Raw genomic sequence first — 16920 nt, forward strand, 5'->3', positions numbered from 1 at the left:
AGAGTATTAAAATAAATTACATGTGGTATATCCAGAGTGATGTCACAACAATGACCTAGAGCATGAATACCTACTTAAAAATACAGGATTGCATCAAATACAAAAAACAACTACTGGAAGTACTTTTGGTTTTACTAAAAGTTTAACTATACTTCTTACAAAAGAGTTACTAGTCTGGAAAAAGCATTAATATCTACAAAATTAAAGAAACTGATGTCAATATTTACATAATAAACCCTTAATGGCACTGACAAAACTGATCAGCAATACAGGTAATTAAAAATACCCTTCACAGAAATGTATTTTTCATTTCTTGATTCTAAGATGTATAAGGAGGAACACTACCACAATAAAATATACACATTGATCTCAGGATTATCCAGAGTTTAAAAATATGGAAATGTAAAATTAAAAAAAATTGAGGGTTTGAAGAACACTTGTGTCAACATCAATGGCTCACTTTAAAAAAAACCTGTATGGTTTATTCTTTTTATTGAGTTTATTGGAGTGATATCGGTTAATAAAATTATATAGGTTTCTAGTGTGCAATTTTACAATACATCATCTGTATACTGTCAAGTGTCCTTCCATCAGCATTTACTCGCACTACACCCTCTTCTCTCTTCTTCCATCTCATCCTTTTTACCTAACTCTGCGAAACTCCTCCCTCCCCTCTGACAACTGTCCCTCTGTTCTGAGTCTATTTTGTTAGTTTATTTTTTTCATTAGATTCCACATACGAATGAAATTATATAGTACTTGAATTTCTCTGACTGGTTTAACTTCACGTAGCATAATGCTTTTCAGGTCCATCCATGCTGCCATAAAGGATAAGATTTCCTTCTTTTTTAACAGCCAAGTAGCATTCATTCAATTCTGTAAATGTACCACAGCTTTTTTTTTTTTCAATCCACTGATCTACTGATGGACACCTGGGCTACTTCCAAATCTTGGCTATTGTAAATAGTGTTGCATTGAACACAGAGTTGCATATATCCTTTCAAACTAGTCTGGGTTAGGTCAAGATTAAACTACTTTGCACTGATTGAGGTTGGGGGAGAAAATCTGGCAATATTTAGAAGTGACAGGTGTTAGATGATTTTACACAAAAAAATAGTACATTTTCATAAATCCATCAACAAATGAGACCTCAAAAAATACTGTGGTTCAATCACTTGTGTACAAAAACAGCTGGAGCTTTACTGTGTCTTTCTTATCTGTAGCCCTCAAAGTGTTTTCACAGCAACTTTTTTCAGGATAGTTTAGGGTTTTATACCTCTTTTAAGCACCAAAACAGAATTTTAATTTTAATCATTTTAGTTGAAAATATTTCTGAAGTAAATTTAGCCTTTAAAAGAATATCCTTAAAATAATGTAACCTTTTCTTAATTATAAGATAGTCATTAGAGGGTCATGAAATTAATCTACTGTTTTGTAATATGATGAGGCCCTGAGGACTCATTTACCAGTATAAAGCTATTTTCTGGAGTACACTGTCTGAAACTGTTGGGTTTCTTGTGTAACTGTTGCAGTTTAGAGATTTTCCACCTCCCTTTTTTGCTGTCATGTTGTTAGCTGCCACTTCTAGCTGTTTAGGAGCCTGACTATAGACTCCTCTTTTCTCTGATAAACCGAAGAAATAGCATGCCAGGTATCTGTTTTAAAAATAAGGATAAATGGCACCAAAAAGGGGCTTAGGAGATTCTCCAAGAATAAAGTACATGGGGTTTAGAACTATGTAATGTAGCTCAGGAGTCTACTGCTTCTGCTTCTTAGGGTTAAGATATATGATATTACTGGACAGCTTTATTCCAAATAGTTTAAAATACTTTTTAACACTGTGCTCTGAGTGGTTAAAATTCATTTGCCTGACAGCACACACCTGAAGGATCTCTAACAGCAGCTATGACATTAGAAATTGGCTATATTTCACATGACTGGTTAATACATTTTAATGACAATTACAAGTTTTCAATCTTATCCATAACATTTATTTTACCCTGGAGCCTGAACCAAGGTTAAGCAAAACTGCAGTTTCTTAAGAAGAAATCAAGGAGTTAAAACAAACTGTCCTTTGTTCCACTGGATAATGGGGAAAAAAAGGTTTTTTCCCTTCTCCATTATTTTCTGAACTGGGAAGTACAGCAGTGTTCAAACCTGGTTGTGCAGTGCATCACCTGTGGACTTTGTAAAAACACACATATATCCACACTTTACTTCTTATGGAGTGGACATTGTGACTGATTTCTACCTACCACTTATGAATAGTCTGGCTATTTATGGTAATTCCACTCAAGGATGAGCAGGCCTAAACCAATTTGGCCCAAGGAGATACAAGAAGTAGCTTGCTTTTTTGGCTTCTGGGTTAGAGAGGGAGGTCCTTCTTTCTTTTCCCCTAGTAGATACAAACAAGGATAAATGTTGCATTATTATGGTAGGCAGCCACCCTAGGCCCTTGAGAGGAATTAACTTGAGATAAAACTTGTCATGTGAGATAAATTTTCTTATTGTGTAAGCCAGTTTGAGTCAAATTTAAGCTACTCAACACCCAAAAGCATTCTGAATTTTAAAAAAGATTCACTGTTAACAACATACAACCAGGGTGGAAAGCCACCGGACTAGAGCAACAATCTAAAATTCAAAAGGAATTAAATCACTTAAAGGAACTTGAAAAAGAACAACAAAAAAGCCCAAACTGAGTAGCAAGAAGGAAATAATAAAGATCAGAGAAGAAATAAACAAAATAGTCTGAAAAAAAATACAAAAGATCAATGAATCCAAGAACTGGCTTTTTGAACAGATAAATAAGATTGACAAAGCTTTAACTGATTTATCAAACACAAAGAGGACCCAAATAAATAAAATCAGAAATAAAAACTGACACCAAACAAATACAAAGGATTACAAGAAAATATTATGAACTATAGGCCAACAATTTGGACAACCTAATACAAAATGGATAAATTCCTAGAAACACACAATCTTCACAAATTAAATCAGGAAGAATCAGAGAATCTGAATAAACAGATTACATCTAGTGAAACTGAAACAATTTTAAAAAAAAAACCTCCCAACAAACAAAACTCTATCAGATGGTTCACAAGTGAAATTTTACTAAACATTCCGAGAAGGAACTATTCCAAAAAATTCAAGAGGAAGACTCCCAAACTCATTTTACGCGGCCAGCATTATCCTAATTACAAAAGTAGATAAAGACACTATAAAAAAAGAAAATCATAGGCCAGTATCACTGATGGACATAGACGCTAAAATTCTCAATGAAATTTTAGCAAACTGAACACAGTGATATATCAAAGAAATCATACATCATGATCAAGTGGGATTTATTCTGGAAATGCAAGGTTGGTACAACATTTGCAAAACAATTAATGCAATACATCACATAAACAAAAGGAAGGATAAAAACCACATGACCGTATGGATGATGTACAGAAAGAATGATAAAATCAAACACCCCTTTATGATCAAAACTCAGCAAAGTGGGAATAGAGGGAACATACCTAAACTTACTAAGAACATATGTGACAAACCCACTGCCAGCATCATACTCATCAATAGGCAAAAACTACAAGCGTTCCCCTTAAGACTGGGATGTCCCCTTTCACCTCTTTCATTGAACATGGTATTAGAAGTCCTACCCACAGCAATCAGACAAGAAATAAAAGGCATCCAACCTGGAAAGGAAGAAGTAAAACTGTTATCTGCACATGACATGATACTGTACATAGAAAACCATAGAGATTCCACCAAGAAAGTACTAGAACTGAAAAATGAATTTAGTAAAGTAGCCAGATGCAAAATTAGTATACAGAAATCAGTTGCATTTTTATATGCCAATAATGAACTATCAGAAAGAGAAATTAAGACAACAATCCCATTCACAACTGCTTCAAAAGAACAAAATACCTAGGCATAAATTTAACCAACGATGTAAAAGACCTGTACTTGGAAAACTGTAAGACATCGAAGAAAGAAATTTAAAAAAAATACAAATTAGTGGGAACAGATACTGTGTTTATGGATAGGAAGAATTAACAGCATTAAAATGTCCATACTACCCAAAGAATCTATAGATTCAACGCAATTTCTATCAAGATAGCAATGATGTATTTTATAGAACTAAAACCAATATTCCAAAAATTTACATGGAACCACAGAAGACCATGCATAGCAACCGTGATCTTGAGAAAGAAGAACAAAGTTGGAGGAATCACACTACCTAATATCAAAGTATAATATAAGGCCACAGTAATGAAAACAGCCTGGTACTGTCATAAAAACAGCCACAAATCAATGAAACAGAAAAGAGAGTTCAGAAATAAACCCACATCTTTACAGTCAATTGATATTCAACAGAGGAAGCAAGCACATACAATGGCCTATAAAGATAGTTTATTCTATAAATGGTGTTGGGAAAACTGGGCAGATATGTGCAGGAAAATGAAACTAGACCACCTTCTTACATTACACATGAGAATAAATTAAAAATGGATTAAAGACCTAAATGTAACTTTTCTCATTTATTTTGCCAACAATATTTTAAAGTAAAATATTAACCTAACACTTTCAATTTGTGGTACATAAGAGTTCAATACACACCTCTAAATAAGCAATTCAAAACAAAAATTGATTACATCATTGTGACAGAAATTGTTATATACCCCAAACCTATTTGCCTCTTCTGCTGACAGACTCTATAAACTTTTAGTTGAGGAGATGACCATCCGGAACACAGCCCACACATTTCTCAGCCTCCCTAATAGCTGAGCTTGTCATCTGACCAGATTTTGGCCAATGGGATATAAGAAGTGTCCTGGTATGACTTCCAGGACAGGTTCTAAACAGAAGAAAGAGAGCCCTTCTTCACCCTTTGTACTAAGTACAACGTTGGAACAGAAGCAAATATTTTGAACCATAAAATAAAGGTCATGTGCTTAAGGATAGTGTAGTAATTGAAAAGAAGCCTAGGACCATAATGTCATACATAGTAGAACCTTCAAACTAACCTTATATGCTTACCTCTAGACTTTTATCACAACAGAGAAAAATAAATTTCTACATTTTTAAATAACTGCTGCTTTAGGTTTCCTATCACTCTCATTAATCTAATTTTAAATAATAATCACACCCTTAGCACTTCCGGCCAAGATGGAGGTGTAGGTGGAAACACTGTGCTTCCTCACACAAACAAGTTTAAAAACAAAGTTTTAGTAACAAAAACGTGGCCAAAACACAGAAAATTGAACTGTACAGAAGTCCAACAACAACGAACCATTCAGCAAGACCAGTAAGAGGGGCAGAGTTGGTGGCTGGCAGAGTGGGGTCAGGCAGGAAAAATCATCTGGACTGACCCAGGAGCGTAGGCAGCGGTCGGCAGATCTCAGGTGTGAGGTGGCAACAGGCGGACCCAGGGAGGGCACAAGGCGGCTGGCTGATCATGATCAAACATTCATGCGCAGATAAACCAAGAGAAGGTGCGAGCAGTGAGAGCACACAACCCAGGGCCCCAGCGATGGGAATTAAAGCCTAAAAGCACCAATTGGAAAAACTTTCAGGTCGAGGTGCCAGAAGAAGCTCCCAGGCTCACAGAGTTTGTTGGAGAGACCCACAGAATCCTGGAGGGTGCACAGGCCCACACACCTAGGAGCCAGCACCAGGCGGGGAGCAGGTTTGCTTCCAGGAAGCAGCAGAGGGGACCTAAATCCGAGAGAGTGCATAATAAACACCATTGCCCCTCTCTGACCCCGCCCCCACATACAGCGTCACAACCCAGCCACCTGGATTGCCCCACCCCAGTGAACACCTAAGTCTCCATCCCTCACTACATAACAGGCATGAACAGACCAAAACATGGCTCAAGAATAGCTCAAAGTCCCAGAGCCAATAATTCTAAGTGACCAAGACATAGCCAACCTATTGGATGCACAGTTCAAAACATTGGTGATCAGGATGCTCACAGAACTGGTTGATTTTAGTCACAAATTAGAGGAACAAAGGAAGGCTAAATCAATTGAAATGAAGGGAAATGCACAGAAAACCAATAGTGATGGAAAGGAAACTGGGACTCAAATCAAAGGAGTGGACCAGAAGGAAGAAAAAAATGACAAAACAGAAAAGAATGAAGAAATAAGAATTAAAAAAAATGAGGAGAGGGCCCTGGCTGGTGCAGCTCAGTGGATTGAACGCGGGCCTGCGAACCAAATGATCGTGGTTCGATTCCCAGTCAGGGCACATGCCTGGGTTGCAAGCCAGTTCCCAGCAGGGGACTCATAAGAGGCAACCATACATTGATGTTTCTCTCCTTCTCTCCTCTCCTTCCCTTCCCCTCTAAAGATAAATAAAATCTTAAAAAAAAATGAGGAGAGGCTTAGAAACCTCCAGGACATCTTTAAACGTTCCAACATCCGAATTATAGGGGTACCAGAAGGGGGAAAGAAACAGCCACGAGTGGAAAACTTATTTGAACAAATAATAAAGGAGAACTTCTCCAGGCTGGCAAAGGAAATAGACTTCCAGGAAATCCAAAAACCTCAGAGAGTCCCAAAGAAGTTGGACCCAAGAAGGAACACACCAAGGCATATCATAATTACATTAGCCAAGATTAAAATGAAGGAGAGAATCCTAGAAGCAGCAAGAGATAAGGGGACAGTCACCTACAAAGGAGTACCCATCAGACTGTCAGCGGATTTCTCAAAAGAGACCTTATAGGCAAGAAGGGGCTGGGAAGAAATATTCCAAGTCATGAAATCCAAAGACCTACATCCAATATTGTTTTACCCAGCAAAGCTTTCATTTAGAATGGAAGGGCAAATAAGGTGCTTTTCAGATTAGGTCAAATTCAAGGAGTTCATCATCACCAAGCCCTTATTATATGAAATGTTAAAGGGACTTATCTAAAAAAAAGAAGATGAAAAATATGAACAGTGAAAGGACAGCAAACTCACAATTAACTACCACATCTAAAACAAAAGCAATCTAAGAGGACAACTAGATCAGGAGCTAAACCCATAGAAATGGAGATCACATGGAGGGTTAGCAACAGGGGAGTGGGAGGAGAAGGGGGAAGAAAGTACAAAGAATAAGTAGCATAGACAGTAGGTAGAAAATAGACATGGTGCAGGGCAAGAATAGTATGGGAAATATAGAATCTAAAGAACTTGTGACACATGGACATAAACAAAAGGGGGGAATAGTGGGGGAGTGGGTGTGCAGGGTGGAGGGGAATGAAGGGGGGAAATAGGACAACTGTAATGGCATAATCAATAAAAGATATTAAAAAATTAAAATCACACAAAGCAAAAGCATTCTATGCATTTGTGTAAGAATCCTAAATACATTTTAGACATTAGTGGAAACAACATGAGCTATTAGAGTCAACAGAACTTCTTCAATTCTCAGCTCTGCTACTTATCTATATGACGACTTTGGGCAGATTACTTTGTCTCACTCTCCAAAGCTGTAAAGTGGCAGAAAAATATCTGCTTCTTAGAATTATTATAAGATTAAATATAATAAAGGAGGAAAATGAGAAAACAAAAGGAAAACAAACATCAGCAAAGAGAGGTAATAAAAGTACTAGCTGAGAAAAGGAAATCAAAATAAATTTTAGGAACTTCCAGTCAACATGGTGGCATGGGCAGACATAGTTTGCTACGTTGTACAACCTCATCAAATTTACAACTAAAACACAGAATCGCCATTACTCAGAACTGTCAAGTATCAAGTTGAATGGAAAAATCTGACAACTATGGATTTAAAGAAACTATCTCCATCCAGACTGGTAGGACGGATGCAGATGCAGAATAGGCTGATTCCTCACCCATGTGTGGTGGATAAAAATTAAAGATGGATTTCTTGGGAGTGACGACTCCCAGTCCCACACTGGGCCTCCTAGTCCAGGGTTCCAGCACCAGGAAGATAAGCCCCCACAACTTCTGGCTGCAAAAACCAGTGGGGATTGAGTTGGTGGAAGAAACTGCTGGAGCCCTAAGCAGTTCCTCAAAGAACCCGCACATGGACTTACCTATTCAGACTCACTCCCTTGAGCTTCAGCACCAGGGTAGCAGCTTGAGAGGCCCTATGTGTCGCCATCAAGGCAAGCAGAGGTCACCGTCCCTTTTCTAAATCTTCCCCCCACAGAGCCAGCAAGCTGGTGCCATCTCTGAGACTCCATCAACCTGGTTATCACTGTTTGACCTGACCTGGAGGAGATCCCCAGAGACTCAACCCCACCTAACTTATAGACCCACCCAAGCTGCTTTTCCATATGAATGGATGGTCTTGGCTAATGCTGCACAGCTTCCTAAATAAATCCTCTCGAACAAGCAACAGCTAGCCTCAGTGAGCCCCAGGCCAGGCACTAGCAGCAGCCAGCCTAGATTCAGTTTGGCTTTACCTGGGAATTTCTAAAACCAGCACAAGTAGCAGCCATCTAATATTGCTTTATAGCTCAGGCAGGTTGGCTAAACAGGTGGGGGCAGACCTTGGTCTACACCACCAAGGAAAACCCAGGGCCAGTGCACCCAGTGGACAACTACAGACCACAGCAGAGCACCACCATTCTGCACCTGCTCAGCTGATCCTCCATGGATGGCAGAGTTTGGTGGTCAGTGGTCACAGACAATCCTTGCAGCTGACCATGTTGGGTAAATCCCTTCCATTGATCTGCCAACAGCAACCAAGGCTCAACTACAAGAGGAGGGTATACTCAGTTCACAAAAAAGGTACATCTCAAGTACCCAATTTGGATAGCAGAGAAGGTTGTGCACTGGACCCCATAGGACACCTTCTACATTAGGCCACACTATGAAGACATGGAGTCAAAGCATTTCTACCTAATGCATAGAAACAAATGCAAGGAGGCTGCCAAAGTGAGGAGACAAAGAAACATGGTGCTAATAAAAGAACAGATCAAAACTCCAGAAAAAGAGCTATACAACATGGAGATAAGCAATCTTTAAGATGCAGATATCAAAACAATGGTCATAAGGATGCTCAAGGAAGTGAGGACCTTAACAGCATAAAAAGATCTAATCAGAAATGAAGGTTAGAGTAATTGAAATAAAGAATAATTTACAGGGAAACAATAGTACAGTGGATGAAGCTGAAGATCAAATCAATGATTTGGAACAGAAGGAAGCAAAATACAACCAACCAGAATAAGAAAAAAGAATCCAAAGAAAAATGAGCACATTATAAGCAGCCTCTGGGACTTTAAGAGGTCCAACATTTGCATCATAGGGGTGCCTGTAGGAGAAGAGAAAGAGCAAGAAATTGGAAATCTGAAAAATAATGAAAGAAAACTTCCCTAATTTGGTTAAAAAAATAGACATGCAAATCCAGGAAGCACAGAGTCCCAAACAAGATGGATGCCAAGAGGCCTACTTTAAGACACATCGTAATTAAAATGCCAAAGGTTAAAGATAAAGAATCTTAAAAGCAGCAAGAGAAAAGAAGGTAATTACCCACTGGGGAGTTCCCATAAGATTGTTAGCTTATTTCTCAAAAGAAACTTTATAGGCTAGAAGGGACTGGCAAGAAATATTCAAAGTCATAAAAAGCAGAAACCTACAGCCAAGACTGCTTTACCCAGCAAAGAGATCATTTAGAATCAAAGGGCAGATAAAGAGCTTTCCAGACAGAAAAAACCTAAAGTACGTCATTACTGAACCATTATTATATGAAATGTTAAAGGAACTTATTTAAGAGAAAGATCAAAACTATGAACAATAAAGTGGCAAAAAATACGTATCAAAAATTGAATGTATAAAACACAAACTACGGAAACAAAAGGAACAGAGACAGAATCATGGATACAGAGAGCGTCTTGATGGTTGTTAGATGGAAGGGGGATATGGAGGAATGGAGGAATGGAGGAATGGGGGAATGGGTGAAGAGGGAGAGGATTAAAAAGTACAAATAGGTAGTTACAGAACAGACAGGGATATAAAGTACAGTATAGTAAATAGGGTAGCCAAAGAACTCATACACATGACCCACGGACATGAACAATGGTGGGGGTACCACCTGGGGGAGTAGGAGGTGCTGGGTGGAAGGAGGGGGAAAGAGGAAAAAATAAGGACAACTGTAATTAACATAATTAATAAAATATAATAAAAATGGTATTTTAAAACCTAAAAATAATGTACATAGTGGGTTGGCTAAAAAGTTCATTTAGTTTTTCTCCATATGACGGCTGTAGTAGTACTTAGTTGTCTCTAACTTCATTTGAAACAATTTTGTTGGATTGTATTGTGACAGCTGTCACTATCAGTATGCATTTTATTTAAAAAGTTATTAAAATTGATGAATTTTTGTGCAGCCATTTTAGTCATGATGGAAGAAACTACATACATTTTCACTGTATTATGATTAATTATTTCAAGAAAGGTCAAAATGCAACCAAAATGCAAAAAAAGATTGGTGCAGTATATGGAGAAGGTGCTATGACTGATCAAAAGTGTCAAAAGTATTTCTGTCAAGTTTCTTGGTACTACTGACATTTTGGCCAAATAATTCTTTGCTGTGGGACCGTCATGCATTGGATGATGTTTAACACGACCCCTGGCCTCTAACCACTAGAAGTCAATAGCAGGAGACAGGTGACATACTCAAAATACCCAAATCAATAAAGTTATTGGTGAAAATGAAAAATGTGTCTTTATTTTATGAAAAAAACTAAACTAACTCCCTGGCCAACCGAATAGGAGGTCATTTCAACACATTCTTTATTTCATCTTTTTTTTTTGGTTATTTTTTAAATTTAATTATTGTTCAAGTACAGTTTTCTATCGTATATTCCCAGCCCTGCCCCCTCAGTGCTCCCTATTTCATCTTTTATAACAACATCTGTAAAATAAGGGTACTGTATTACATGACATCTAAGGATTCTTTTATCTTACACAACTGTGTTATATCAGAAATATCTATTATCTATCTAGCAATTTTGCCCCAAAGCTTTCAGTTCCAAGCACTCACAAGGACACACACACACACACACAGCCCTCCAGTAACACACAGAATTTGCCATGATAAGCCTTGATTATCTTCTGTTTTAATGTACATAATACTGTGCTGATTCCACAAAGTGTTTGATGATCTGGTGTATCTTGTGTGTATTCTCAGAGTAGCAATTTATAAGGATTAGGCTTTCAACAACACAACTTATAAATGAGAGTTACCCTAAAGACTAAGAACAATCTACTAGCTTGCAGGTTACACATTTTGTTTAATATAGCATTTTGTTTCATTGTTTTTAATTAGTTAATTACTAATTTAATTAATTAGTTTATTGGCACATTGTAGTATCAGTCAGATAGGCTAGGTTAAATTGCAGCAATGAACAATTAAAAAATATCTAGCTCTGGCTGGCGTAGCTCAGTGGATTGAGCACAGGCCTGCGAACCAGAGGATCGCGGTTCAATTCCCATTCAGGGCACATGCCTGGGTTGTAGGCCAGTTCCCTGCAGGCCAACTCCCAGGAGGGGACGCACGAAAGGCAACCATACATTGATGTCTCTCTCCTTCTCTCCTTCCCCTCTAAAGATAAATAAATAAATAAAATTAAAAAAAAATATCTAGCTCTGTCCTGGCTAGGCAGCTCAGTTGATTGGTGTGTCATCCCATGCGCCTAAAAGACTGCAGGTTTGATTCCCGGTCAGGGCACATGCCTAGATTGCTGGTTCAATCCTGAGTCAGGGCATGTATGAGAGGCAACTGTTTGATATCTTTCACTCTCCACCGCCCCCCGCCCTCTAAAATCAATAAACATATCCTTGGGTGAATATTAAAAAAATTTAAAACAATCTCCACCTTCAAAAAACAAAGGGTTACTTCTTGCTCACTTTGTCTGTCTATCACTAGTTGGTGAAGAGCTCTGTTCTGTAAAATTATTCTCTGGAATTCAGACTTACGGAGTAACTACTCTCTGAAATACTGTTAGTGATGACAGAAGAAAACAGGGCTCTGGAAGGTCTCATACTGGCAATTAAATGACTGGCCTGGAAGTGACACATTCATTTCCAACTATTTAGCAAGAACTGTACACACAGCCCAGTGACAGAGGGGTCAGGAAGTACCAGATGGAGAAGAGCCAAAAATATTTATTAAGTATAAGCCACCCCAAGTGGCCATCCTAATGACACAGAAAGATGTTAAATAAATGTTTTTTAGTGATACAGACTTGAGAAATCACTAATTCTAATAGTCATGTTATCACTTAACAAAATTAGGAGCTTAAAAAACTTCACTGAATCCATCAACATTCTTCTTATAGAAGTACTAAACTCTAGGGGCATATTAAATGCTTTGAGTAAGTCAGTAGAATTGATAATACATATCTCTATCTGTATCTATGTAGACAGATATAGAGACATACATAAGCATATTCTCCTGAAGACACTATAAATCAGGGAAAGAGAGGTGGCAATGCTAGTCCAAATTCAAGGATTTAAAAAAAACCATTTTGTTTATCCTAATTAATGTTAGCTTCCCATGCCACAAGGAATTAGAAACAACAATTTTTAAAAAAGCCTTTGCATATAGGCCAATAAATTAGCAAGGGTCACATAGTTAATTGTCTACAAAGGTCACAGGTAAAGAAAGTGAGAGAAATGAAACAGTAAGAAATGATGGAGGATGCAGAAAATTGCAGAGTTTATGGTTCACGCAACCATATGGTTCACACAATGCTAAACCGTGGCCAACTCTTGGAATTCAAGCTGGTGCTATCAGGTGATGTAAAATGTTAAAGGAATCTAGGAATCAAGATTATGTGAAATTTCACATTTAAAATGTTGGGAACCAACTGAATTTATTTTTTACAAAGACTGTGCAGAATAAAACATTCTACTGACCAGTCTCTGTTGGCTGTAAATCTGAAACCTGGGGCTAGGCAAAGTCAAAGACCTTTTATGCACACATCTTTTGGAAAGCTGCCTGACTCTTGACTGTTGTCTCAGAGGCGTCTTAGAAAAATAACTCCTTATTTTAAGGGGGGTGGCAATATTGAGGTAAAAATTAGGAGTCTGACAGAACAGACCTAAAATACTCTATAAACTTCTGCTTTTAAAATTATTTAAAATACATTAATATAAATGTCAGTATAAGAAAAAATTTTAGCAGAAACTCCTAAAGTACTATTTTAATGAAGTCAGAGTATGACAGTTTACTTCTTTTGCAGATTAGATATTAAACAAAAGTAATTTATATCCAAATAGATCTCCTGAAATCCAATTCAAGAGTTCAGATTTTTCTTAACTGTTGTCCTTCAAATACAGTGCTATACTATGGAACCCTAATAGACATGACTAAGGGTTTTTTATTGAAGTACATACATTTTGTTATTGTTAAAGCTATAGATATTCTACAGTTTATCTTAATAATGACTGATAGGAATGGATTTGCAAGACTGCTTACCTGGGATAAGTCTTTCTATATGAAATTTACATGACTTTTACTTCATTTAGCACTGTGTTGAGATTAAACTTAACTCTTAGACATTTGCTCATAACTTTAGAACCATACTTTTATGCCACAAAATTTAGTGAATAAGATAGGAAAATAGCTTATTTTTTCTTTTAACCCTTCTATGAGAGATAGAAGTAAAACTGCTCTATGTAAACAAATTATAAACAGGCAGGTTTTCATTTATATTTATTTATATATTTATCTAAATTATACAAGTGATTATATTAGATTAAAAACATATATTATATTTATATTCCATATATTTGTATTATCACCCCCAGACACAAATTTCAACTTTTTAAACTTCAACTGATAAAGACTGAGTTATTATAAGATCCTTGCTGTCTAGCAAGTCCATTTTAGCAGTTTGCATATTTTCTGCACAAAAGTATTTAATTATTGAATTATTTTATAGTACAGTTCTTCTAACTGTTTTGGGGAAATGTAAATGCCAAAGAGACTGAACTAGAATAGGGATGGAAAAAAATAGAGGAGATTGTTTTATATTTAATGTATGAATAATTATTAGTATTAATTATTACTGTCCTCTTTATCTGATCTGTTGTTTCACAGCATTTACCAATCTTACACTAGACCGTAAACTCCATGAAAACAGGATTCTAATTTATACATTGTTATACCACTGATGCCTAGAGTTCCTGGTAGATGCTCAATATCTACTCAGTGAATGTGTTAAAATATTTTTTTCTTAATTTGTTTAAAATGACAGGTTACATTAGTAGTTTTCTGGTAATAAACTAACTTTGTATTTCTGGAATTAATACCATTTCATTACTATAAGCTGGGCTTAAGTAGCTAATGTTTTAAGATTTTGGCATCCCTGTTCATCTTTTCCTATACTGTCACTGGTTGCTTTGTGTGTCAAATATTTTTATATTACTTCACTAACATATATAGTATAGATGCTCTAGAAATACTTGTTGATGATTTGTCTTTTAAAATACACAATTCTTTTTGCTATTTCCTGTAACTATAAAATTTTGGGGTTTGGTGTACTTTTGGTGAGGGAATTGGTACAGGGGAATTTGGTTTTGTTTTCTACTTACCATTTACTGGTAATTAATTGATTAGTATTATTTATTTCTAAAGTTAATTTCGGCAAATTACATCTTTCTAAAAATAATGGTTCATGTTATCTGGAATTCAAATTTATTGGCATGATGATGTATTCATTGAACTATCTATCATAGGATTCTTAAAATTCTTATCCTATCTTTGGTTATATTTATTTTTGTCTCAATATTGCTTATTTATATCTTTTTTTCCTTTATTACTCTTGTAGAAGTTTGTCTATTAGTCTATACATTGATCTAATTATTTTTCATTAATTTTTACTTTATATCTACTTTATATTACTTCTGTCTTTAGTTTTACTCTTGTTTCCTAGCTCCAAGAGGTGAAGATTTAATCACTTTACATTCAATCTTTTAAAGTAAGTATTTTTAAGGAATCAACTATCTGTTCACTACAAAACTTGCAACCAGTAAGTTCTGACATGTAGTGTTTATGTGTCAAAGGATTCTAAATGTTGTAATTTCTAAAACAGTTTTCTCTTATAAGTTGTCTACACAGTTTTCAAATGTAATTTAAAAACCCATTGTTGCTGATTTCTCATTCAGCTGAAGTTCAAGAATATGCTGTAAATGATACTGATTGCATGAAATCTGATGAAATTTCCACTATGACTTAACACAAACTTTTGTAACTTAACTTTTGCACACTTGAAAATAATGTATATGCTCTACTTGTATGTGTGTGTACATATTTTTAAAACCAAGCCTGCCAACTGTATTGTTTAATCTTTTATATCCTAATTTTGTGAGGTATGACTATGATTGTGGACTTGTCCATTTTTCTGTGCTTTTTGGATTAATATTTTCTTCACATATTTTAAGGGTATTATACTTTATTCTACTTCACATATGATTGGCAGCTTGCCTCAGTAATAATCTGTTTTTTAAAAATTTTAAATATTTTATTTATTTATTTTTAGAGAAAGGGGAAGGGAAAGAGAGAAGGAGAGAAACATCAATGTGTGGTTGCCTCTCATGTACCCCGAATGGCAAGCTGGCCCACAACCCAGGCATGTGCCCTGTATGACTGGGAATCTAACTGGTAACCCTTTGGTTTGCAGCACATACACAATTCACTGAGCTACACCAGCCAGGGCTGATTTCTAAGGTAGATATAATTTTTCAGTAGTTTCTCCTCATAAATGTGACAACACTGCTCAAGTATCTTTCAGGTTTGTTTTTAAGAAGTTCAATGATATTCTGACTCCAGAGCATTGGTATGACTCCCCCACAAACTCCTCAAACCTTTTAGATTTTTCTCTTTATCCCTGATGTCCTGAAATTTCATCATATCCACAATGTAAGTCTTTTATCATTCATTGTTATGAATGTTTGGTGGGCCACCCAACTTTGCATGCAAATTCATGGCCTTAGAGGTTTTAATAAATTTTCCTGAAATACTTGTTTAAATTACTTCCTCTCCTTTTTATTTTTCTGGAACTCCTTGTACTCGAGAGCTGGACCTTCCAGACTGACAGTTCTTCTCAACTTTTCTTACCTATATTCCATACTGTTGGTCTTTTGATTCTAGTGTCTGGGAAACTTCTGCAACTTTAACAATTCTATTTGTATAAATTCTTGTTATCTTTATTTTCCATTTTCATTCTTTATATATACAAAGACAACTATTATAAATATCATGAATCTTTTATCACAGAACAAGTATTAGTATTTTTTAAAAGATATTTTATTTATTTTTAGACATAGGGGAAGGAAGGGAGAAATAGATGGTGAGAAACATCAGTGTGTAGTTGCCTCTCATGTGCCCTCAACTGAGGACTTGTCCTGCAACCCATGCATGTGCCCTGACTGGGAATCAAACCAGTGACCCTTTGGCCACAGGCTGGCACTCAATCCACTGAGCCACACCAACAAGGCCTTTAACAGATTTTATTTGTTTACTTTTTAGAGAGAGGGGAAGGGAGGGAGAACGAGAGGGAATGAAGTATCAGTGTGCAAGAGAAACATCAATCAATTGCCTCTCACATGTCCCCGCCTGGGGAACCTGGTCCTGCAACCCAGGCACATGCCCTGACTGGGAATCGAGTCTACAACCTTTTGGTTTGCAGGCTCGCTGGCACTCAGTCCACTGAATCACACCAGCCAGGGTGCATTAGTTCTTACACGTGGTCTGATGAAGGATCTGATCACCTTTCCCTTTCACAAGGTATCACACTGGTCCATTATACTGATAGGACCTAGTGAGCAAGTAATAGCAACAAAAGCAACTACTCTACACTTACTGGTAAAATATGTAGGTGCCAAGAAGTAGGAAATAAATCTGACAAAAATTCAGGTGTGTTTAACTTCAGCAAAATTTCTACAGTCAGTGGTGAGG

The 16920-nt window shown here is 36.6% G+C and overlaps 1 protein-coding gene across 3 annotated transcripts in view; it reads right to left on the bottom strand.

Moving 5' to 3' along the window:
- The window catches only part of FBXO11 (F-box protein 11), a 95094-nt gene that overhangs the window by 45909 nt on the left and 32265 nt on the right, over positions 1-16920 (bottom strand). The window lies entirely within an intron of this gene.

The sequence above is a fragment of the Sturnira hondurensis genome, unplaced genomic scaffold, assembly GCF_014824575.4.
Source record: "Sturnira hondurensis isolate 20B ecotype Veracruz unplaced genomic scaffold, ASM1482457v3 Scaffold0006413, whole genome shotgun sequence".
Taxonomy (NCBI): Eukaryota; Metazoa; Chordata; class Mammalia; order Chiroptera; family Phyllostomidae; genus Sturnira; species Sturnira hondurensis.